Source organism: Sciurus carolinensis, chromosome X (genome assembly GCF_902686445.1).
Source record: "Sciurus carolinensis chromosome X, mSciCar1.2, whole genome shotgun sequence".
NCBI classification, from domain to species: Eukaryota; Metazoa; Chordata; class Mammalia; order Rodentia; family Sciuridae; genus Sciurus; species Sciurus carolinensis.
The window spans coordinates 59568155-59578163 of record NC_062232.1 but is presented as its reverse complement, the minus strand read 5'-3'; positions in this window follow the sequence as shown (position 1 = coordinate 59578163).

Below are 10009 nucleotides of genomic sequence, written 5' to 3'. Positions count from 1 at the left end.
AAAGGAAATGAAGATGCAAAGCCAGCTATCCTCCACAAAGACATGAACCGCCTCTCCCCACGCAATTGCCAGGGCAAGGTGGGGAGTGAGAGAGGAGGGAAAGAAACTCTTGTACTTCAACACTAACTAATGGCAGTATTTGTTTCTAGACTCCAGGAGATTTGATATTCATTGACAATTAGCTGATGTGACAACTTTCATCCCAATCCCCATTCCTTTTGAATGTAGAAAGTATAGTTCTTGCAATGGAATTGAGGAATTGACTCTGGACGGTCCATTCAAACTATACGCACTAGACTTTGAAAAAATTTTGTGTGGTTTTGTGCAAACCAGAATAAATCCTGATGAATTGAGTCCACAACCTCATTTATGTACAGGCTTCTCTTTTTCTTTTTCAAGGATACATTTCATTTAAAAAACACATTTATGTCTATCAGCATGTTTATGATGCATAAGACTAGACTGTTAAACTACCATAATTTCATTTTTCCCCTTATGCAGGAAAACTGTAAGTTAGACATATTTTTTGTTTAGAAAGCATGCATGGAATGTATGTATGCAGTATGTTTTGCTTAAAAAGACAAAATAATATTAATTTTAAATCTTCCAGGAAATAGAAGAACCTAGTTGTCCAAACCAGTATATGTTTAGGCTATGAAAGAAATAATGTTCTAATCACAATATTACCTTTTTATTAAAATGTTGTGACAAAACAAACAGGAAACATAAGTTTATTATAAAAATAATATGTACTCTAAAAAAGTCATAGGAGATGAAGTACAGTAATTTTGTTCCTGCATACTTAAAATATTCAAGTACATTCTTATTGCCAGTACATCAGAGGAAATTTTTTTAATTTGTTCATGACAGCAAAATGCCTTTTGATTCATTGTACACAAATGGAGTACAATTTTGGAGAATATCATGCTAAGCAAGATAAGCCAATCCCAAAAAACCAAAGGCCAAATGTTTTCTCTGATAAGTGGATGCTGATACATAAGGCGGGGCGGAGGGGGGTGGTTAGCTAAGGGAAGAATGGAGGAACTTTGAATTAGGCAAAGGGGAATGAGGGGAAGGGAGAGGCAAGGGAGTGGGAAAGACAGAATGATATGGACATCAGAGGAATTTTTAAAAAAATTTTTAGCTGTAGATGGACACTATACCTTTATATTATTTATTTATTTTTATGTGATGCTGGTGCTTGAACCCAGTGCCTCATATGCACGAGGCAATTGCTCCACCGCTGAGCTATAGCCTCAGACTCAGAAGAAATTTTAATTTTTTTCTGGGTTATAAAATAATACTTGTTGTAAAAAATTTGAAAAATGCAGAAATTGTAAAAAAGAATAAATTATTATCAATAATATCACAATCCAGAAGCAACTATCCTTAACAGTTCCCATAAGTATACCTATGTGTATATTATATGCATTTTACATAATTGGGATCATACTGTAAACAGTTTTAAAACTAGCTTTTTTATTTGCAGAATTTCCATGGCATTAAAAATTTTACAAAAAGAATGATTTTGGTGGCTATGTACTACCCCATTTAATGGATGCAACTCAGTTCATTTAAACCAATCCTATATTGTTGACTATTTAGGTTATTTCTCATTTTCACTATTTTAAGTGGCAAAAAACTTGTGTAATAAACCTTTGTCCATATAATTCATTATTTACTTGGGACCTATTCACATGAAGAAATTTTTAAAATGTGAAATGTCTTCTTATGCATTTACCTTTTATAAAAATGGATTTCCTGCTTTTGTACTGTATGGGTATGGAATTGTGAGTAAAGTCAGTTAATTTACCTTCTTACAAAAGAAATGCAGTGGTTTATTTAGTTGAGAGTGATTTATTTATTTATTATTGGTACTGGGGATTGAACCCAGGGGAACACAACGACTGAGCTACATCCCAGCCCTTTTTATATTTTATTTTGAGACCGGGTCTTGCTGAGTTATTTAGGGCCTTGCTAAGTTGCTGAAACTGGTTTTGAACTTGTGATCCTTCCTCCTCAACCTCTCAAGTCGCTTGGATTACAGGCGTGCACCACCGCACCCAGTGAGAGTGACTTTTTAATATTACAAAATGGATTAGAAACAGTCAAGGGTCACAATAATCAAGATACCTTAATATACCTATCAATTACATATTTTAATTGAGGACCAGTTTTCCCTCTTTTGGTGATCACAACTATAATGTAGAATTGAAGAAAATACAAAGAAATCCAAGGTGCCAAGTGAATAAAGGATTGGTGTGTTACGTCACTTGGGCCCTTCTGTCTGTAGCAAAGGGACTGAGTGTGTCTATATGTAACTGGCTACTGTATTCTCCAGGGTTCACCTGCTGCCATCCCAGGTGATACCTGTTTAATACATCATCAAGGTCAAGTAGTGATTTGCATCAGTTTGTTGTAACATGAACCAGGAAGTAACAGTCTTGATGCAGGTACAAGGAGGTCAGGAGGACATCCAGGAGAAATAACTCCCAGAGAAGAATGGTTGTCTAGGAAGGAAGAAGTCAACACGCAGACAGCATTTGAGATGGTAGATTTGTAAAGTGCCCACAGTGAAAAGAACATGGAGAACCAATTAGCAGAAAGGTGTTTGCACATTATACAAAATGCAGAACATCTTAAACTAAAAATGAAAGAAATGAACTTGGACTTTTACTGACGTGCCTATTTTTATGGAGGAGATATGGACTATTTGAGATTAAAAGCATACCAATTGGACCCTAATAAATCATTCTCAATCAGAAAAAAAACAAGTAAATAAATAAATGGTTAAATAGTAAATTTTGCATTGTGTATATTTTTCCACAACAAAATTTTAAAAAATTATGTCTCCTTCTTGTTCACATAGTTGATTGCAAGTGGTCATAATTTTACATTTTCAAAAAGTGGTTCAGGGCTGGGGAGATAGCTCAGCTGGTAGAGTGCTTGCCTCGCAAGCACAAGGCCCGGAGTTCGATCCCCAGTACCGCAAAAAAAAAAAAAAAAAAAGGCGGTTCAAAAAATCTACTCTACATTCTTTAAACACACATAAACATATCTAAAGTTGTTTGTGTACAATGTACCACATTAAGTACGATCTTTAACTTTTCAGAGGAAAGTCAGAAATGGTAATTAGAGGTCAGTACCAGAAGCCAGCAAACAAGATTACTGTAGAATTCCTCAGTCAGGTTTAATGGTAAGCTTCATTTTTTCAATGACTGCCTTATTTGAATATATCAAAATGTATTCAGTCACTTCCCTACTGAAGGACACTTGTTTCCACTCTGCTACTAAAACCAATGTTGCAATAAATACTCCTACAGAAACATGTTAACCAGGAAGAGGGAGTATGTACATATGATAAAATTCTTACCTATTCTTGGTCAAAGCATTTGTGGGTTTAAACTGTGGATACATAATGCCAAATTATTCTCAAAAGAAGGTTTACCAATTTACCCTTTCACCAACAGTGTATATGAATGTGTATTTCCTCACCAGCACAAGGCATTATCAACCTTTTTAAATCTTTGTCTATTAGTCAAGCGAAATGGTATCTTCTTGTATTTTCAATTTGCTCTTGTCTTATGAATAAGATTGAAGGGAATATGAAATGTCAAAGGTCTTGTTATTGCCAAACTACCAAATAAAAAGGGAAACATTTCCAAAAGAAATACATAAGAATACATTTTATTAAATTCTCACCAGCAACAAGGAATTATCGTCTTTTTCATCTTCACAAATCTTTGTCAAAAATTGTTGCCAGGTGCAGTGGTGCATGCCTGTAATCCCAACTGCTCAGGACGCTAAGGCAGGGGGATCTTGAGTTTCAAAGCCAGCCTTAGCAAAAATGAGGCCCTAAGCAACTCAGCAAGACCCTGTTTCTAAATAAAACATAAAAAGGGCTGGGATGTGGCTCAGTGGTTAAGCACCCTGAGTTCAATCCCTGGTGCCCCCCAAAAATGTATCTCATTTTTATTTTTATTTGCAAGAGTATTGAGTAAAATATCTTTTCATGTGCAGTTATTGAGCCATTGCATTTGTGGTTTTGTCACCAGTCTGTTCATTCATTCTCTCTCTCTCTCTCTCCTCTCTCTCTTCTCTCCCTCTCTCTCCTCTCTCCTCTCCTCTCTCTCTCTCCTCTCTCTCCTCTCTCTCTCCCTCTCTCTCCTCTCCTCTTCTCTTCTCTTCTCTCTCTCTCTCTCTCTCTCTCCTCTCTCTCTCTCTCTCTCTCTCTCTCACCCTGCAGGAAGATACTCTGTTTAATAAAATTTCTTGCATGAGTTCCCACCCACATCCAGAGTGGTTTCTGGGTGCTTTCAGAAGGAGAAGAAGAAAAAGGAGGAGGCGGAGGAGAGGAAAAACAGGAAGAAGAGAAGGCCAAATGAAGGTGGTGGCAAAGATTGGAGTCATCTGACCACAAGTTCAGGAATGCCAGCAGCCACCCAAAGCTGGAAGAGGCAAGGCACAATTCTTCCCCTAGACCCTCCAGAGGTCACACAGCCCTGCCAACACCTTGTTTTGTACTCCTTGCCTTTAGAACTGTGAGAGAATAAATTTCTGTTGCTTTAAGTCACCATATTTGTAGTAATTTGTTAAAGTAGCAACAGGAAACTAATAATGTTTCACCCTGCTCTCTCAGTTAATTCTAGAGTACTAGGCCACACATTAGGACAGGACCAAGGGGGGAAAAGGATGTGATTCATTAAATGACCACCAGATGGCAGTGCTGTTTAGGGGATAGAAAGGAAACTGGTTCTTCACTTAATATTCTCCCTGTTCCCTTCTGATTTGTTCCTTTCATCCCTTCAGTTTACTGAACCAGAATCTTGGGCATTGGACATCTGCAAGTAGTTTCAAGTTATAACTTTTCCTTAAATTATTTTTAACATCTCTGATTTGGGGGAACAAGTCTCCCAGTTAGATTCGGTGTTAGTCAGTCTTCCTTTACTCTGACAAAATATCTGAGATAATCAATTTGTAAGGTGGAAAGCCGGACACAGGGATGTATGCCTGTAATCCCAGCTACTTGAAAGACTGAAGCAAGAGAATCACAAGTTCAGGGCCAGCATGAACAACTTAGCAAGACCCTATCTCAAAATTTGAAAGGAGAGGGGTTGTTGCTGGGGATGTATCTCATTGGTAGGAGTGCTTCCCTACCCTATCATGCATGAGGGCATGGGATCAACACTCAGAACCACAAAAAAAAGGAGGAAATTTTTATTATGCCTTACAGTTTCGGAGATTTTGGTGCATGGTTCCTTGGCTCCATTGCTTTGGGCTGTGGCAGGGCAGAACATCATGGTGGAGCAAAGCTGCTCACCTCATAATGACCAGGAAGCAAAGGTGGGGGCAGTCAGGGTCTCAATATCCCATTCAAGGGTATGCCCAAAATAACCTAACTTCCTTCCACTAGGCCCTACCTCCAAAAGGTTTCAGCACCTCCCAACAGCACAAGTTGGTGACAAAGCCTTTAGCATATGGTCTTTGGGGGACATTTCAGATCCAAACCATAGCAAATCCCTATTCATGTCACTGGGTTTAATGAGTTTTCAGTTTGGAAAGATTCTCCTCAAGCTGATTTGAAAACTACAAAATTGTTAGGACTAGAGCATTTATAATGCACCGTACCTTTTTCCCATTTCCTGCTCACTTCTTACATAAAACTGAATACTTGTGACTAGATTCTAAATGCAGCAGGATGCAAAGGGCTACCTATATCAGGCTTAAACTCCTCCTGGAAGCACAGTAGAGTAAAATTAAAGATGACTACATTAATTGACATTATTGGGTCAATGTCACCTTCTTGATTAACAGACAAATCTTCAGATCAGTCTGTGTCCAGACACATCTACAAAATTATTTTTATATTTCCTGAATTAAAAGGCACATTTTCTTGGGCTAATTTTAACTCACTCAAGTTATGTTGCTTACAGTTTTAAATAAACCCAAAATGTAGCTTGCAGAGGCTCTACTTTTTTGTACCTTAACAGAACGAATTTTGTTTGTTTACTGTAATGCTGAGGCTCAAACTCAGAGCCTTGAACATACGAGGAAGTACTCTGCCTCTGAGCTACATCCCCAGTCCTATAATTTTAGAATAACAATTAAGTCTACCCAATGACAAAGAGCCCTTCTGGGATTCTATGGCTCATTGTATATTGTCATTTTAGAAATATATACTCACTATATTTTATATCATAACTATTACATCTTATGTCTATTTTGTACTTATAATTTATTCAGATTTCTACCTATGCTATTCTTGACTTTTAAAATGACCATTAGGGATAAAGCAATACATTATTAACCTAACTTCGTATTTATTGGTAGGATGATTAGAGTACATTGGATTAATGGGCTACCCATGGTAAATGAATCAAGTGAGATCACAGGTATGAAAATGCTTTGAAAACAGTAAAAAAAGACAAAACACTATACATCCTTTAAAATTACATTATAATTACTGTTATTGTTTGTGGCTGCTTACCACTGAGGTACACCCCATTCCATTACTGCTATTCTTTTTTTTTTTGAAAGGCATAGACAGGAGTTTATTTAGGAAAGTAGATATGTATTCAAGAGAGATTGGGAGTAATCTCAAGAGAGAAACCTTTGGGATAAAGCAAAGAATACACATTCAAGAGAGAATGTGGCCATCTCCAGAGGGAGAGAGCCTCATAACTCTTTAAAGAGATATCATAAGAGCAATTCAAAGAACATTTAATGATTACATTTTGATTACTTTGTCACAAAGAGGAGTCAATTTTGGAGGATAGGAGAATCTTTCCAGAGTTTCCTTCATGTAGATAATTGCTTAACTCAGTGTTTCTCAAACTTTAATGTGCATAGGAGTCACATGGGGTTCTTGTTATCTTGTTAACAGGCAGCTTCTGCACCCGGGTAATGTTGGTGCTGTGGGTGTGTGGATCACACTGTGAGTGGAAAGAAGTTATTTTGACTTTGCCTTTTCTACCTAATCACTAATCCTATTATTAAGAGGAAATGCATGGTTATAAGGAAACTTATTCAGTAAATAGATTCATTACCCCAATTTAACAAATACAGAACTGGCACTGAAATTCTGGTTTGGAAGATGAGCTTGAAAATCATCCAGGTGGGCCACGTATAAATGGTTCCTAACAGAGAAGTTCCTTTTTTTTCAGTATTCATAGAGTAGAAAATTTTGGTTCTTTTAGGAAATTTAGATGTTAACATATTTCCACATTTACTAATAGGAAACTTTCCTTTACTCATTTAATTTTTTTCTGTTATAATTTAACCTCGTGTTTTTTTCAGGTTGTTTGATAGAGAGATTAACAATATAATCATTTCCAAACATTGTTAGAGCCCCAATGACTTCATTTATAATGTTCTTGGAGTTCTAGTAATTTGATCTATAAAATGAATTTCCCTGTATCCTGGCTAAGTAGATATTTTTTATTTTTGTGGTACTGGGGATTGAATCCAGGGGCACTTAACCACTGAGACACATCCCCAACCCTTTTTATTTTTTATTTTGAGACTGGGTCTCATTAAGTTGCTTAGTGCCTTGCTAAGTTGCTGAGGCTAGCCTCAAACTTGTATTCTCCTATCTCAGTCTCCCTATTCACTGAGATTACAGGTGTTTGCCCCTGCACCCAGCAGTAAACATTTGATACATGTAAAAAAGATATAATTCAAGCCCTTGTATAATTGATATACCTTGGATTTCAACCCCATCCCTTCCATGACTAAAACAAGAATGGCAACATCATCATTTTGTCTGTGACAGTAATGGTATTATTCTTTTTTTCCCCTAAGTTTTAATTTTTCCATATTTTTATTGATGCATTGTAATGATACATAACAGTGGGATTCATTTTTAACACACATATAGCAATATAATTTAGTCAGTGTCATTCCCCAGTATTTCCCCTTTCCCTTCTGTCCTCCCTCAGTATTTACCAACCACAATTCCAATTCTTTCTTAGATCACCTCAGGCCAGAGAGATCATTTATTTCAAGAAAGCAATCATAGCTTTTTTATTTTATTTTTTGGTACTGGAGATTGAATCCAGGGGCACTTTGCCACTGAGCTACATCCTTAGTCCTTTTTATATTTTTATTTTGAAACAGGCCTCACTAAGTTGCTGAGGTTGGCCTTGAACTTGCAATTCTCTTGCCACGGCCTCCCAAGTCACAGGGATTACAGGTGTGCACCACCACACCGGGTGGCAATCCTAGTTTTACTGAATTAATTGATAAATTCTTTGGGGAACTCTCCACTAGTTTCTATGTGCAGATTCAAGTTATGAAGGGCAAAGCTGATATTCCTGCAGCTTATCGTTACAAGTAAGGGCAACTTCATGGGCAAGTAACCAGTGCCCTCACACAGAGCCTCAGACTCAGAAGTTCTCTGTGTTTTGTCAGATTCTCTTCCATCAGTGTCTTGAAAATCTGAATAATTTTGAAACAAGTATCACCATATTTACATCTTACACTGGGCCCTGCAATCTATGTAGCTTATCCTGAATACACAGATGATCCGGTTCATCCAGTTTCCCAGAACATGAGTATAAAATTTAGTCTCTGTTCCAGTATGATTGCCTCATCCTTGCAAAAACCAAACCAGTTCAAGTAACTATTTACCTTCCTCACACCCTCTTCATGGTATTGGGCCCCTCATGTTACACACTGTAGTTTCAAGAAAACCTAGACTGCCATCAATTGGCATGCTGCCCAGTGATCTTAGTCTTTTTTATGTTAGTTGTATTAGATTTGTTGTGTTATGTTAGATATATTAGTTATGTTAGATATTAGTTTATGCTTTGTTTTCCCTGCCTCAGTAGTAGTGAGAAGCGAACTATACTTCCACCCATTCAAAGTGAATGTGTCCCTATGCCTGTTGAGATTGAATACAATCTCTCTTCTCGCTGATGTGCAGGGAAGAGAGAGAAGAGAGCAACTGTGGGGTTAAGAGGGAAGTGGAGAGGTGGCTGAAGGAACCAGAGAGGTGAAGATTACCCAAGACCAGGAAAGAAACAGAAGTTCACAGTTTCCTTTAGTGGTTGGCACCCATGACCCACACCATGCCAAGGAAGGTGACAGGACTTCAGGAAAAAAAAGGTTGTGCCAAATTTCAGCAAAAATTTAGTGCCAAACATTGCCCAGAAGTAAGAAGGCCCTTAGACTTCAGGGATCCAGTTTGGACAGTGGGCATACAAGTGGCAATAATTTGGTACAAAGACTGGAGAAACTTTTTTTCCTTATATAAGAATACTAGAGGCTAGTAGGTAAGGGTGGGAACCCAATAATGACAGATATTAAAATTCCCCCAGTCTATAAAATCTGCATACTACAGTGATGCAGCTACATCAATGTTTATAGCAGCTCAATTCACGATAGCTAAACTATGGAACCAACCTAGATGCCCTTCAACAGATGAATGGATTAAAAAATTGTGGTATATATGCACAATGGAATATTACTCAGCCTTAAAGAAGAATGAAATTATGGCATTTGCAGGTAAATGGATGGAGTTGGAGAATATCATGCTAAACGAAATAAGCCAGTCCCCAAAAAACCAGAGGCCGATTGTTTTCTCCGATATGAGGAAGCCAATCCATAATGGGTGGGAAGTGGGGCAAGGGAAGAAAGGAGGAACTTTGGACGGGACAGATGGGATGTAGGGGAGGGGAGGGGACATGGAAGTGGGAAAGATGATGAAATGAGATTGACATCATTACCCTAGATACATGTATAGTCATGTGAAATGATAATGACTACATCATGTACACCAGAGAAATGAAAAGTTGTGCTTCATTCATGTACAGTGAATTGAAATGCATTCTAATGTCATGTAGAACTAATTAGAACAAATTTTTAAAAAGTGAGGGCTGGGATTGTAGCTCAGTGGTAGAGTGCTTGCCTCGTAACTGTGAGTCACTGGGTTCAATCCTTGACACCACATAAAAATAAAATAAAGTACTGTGTCCATCTACACTAAAAAAAATTTTTTTAAGTGAAAAAA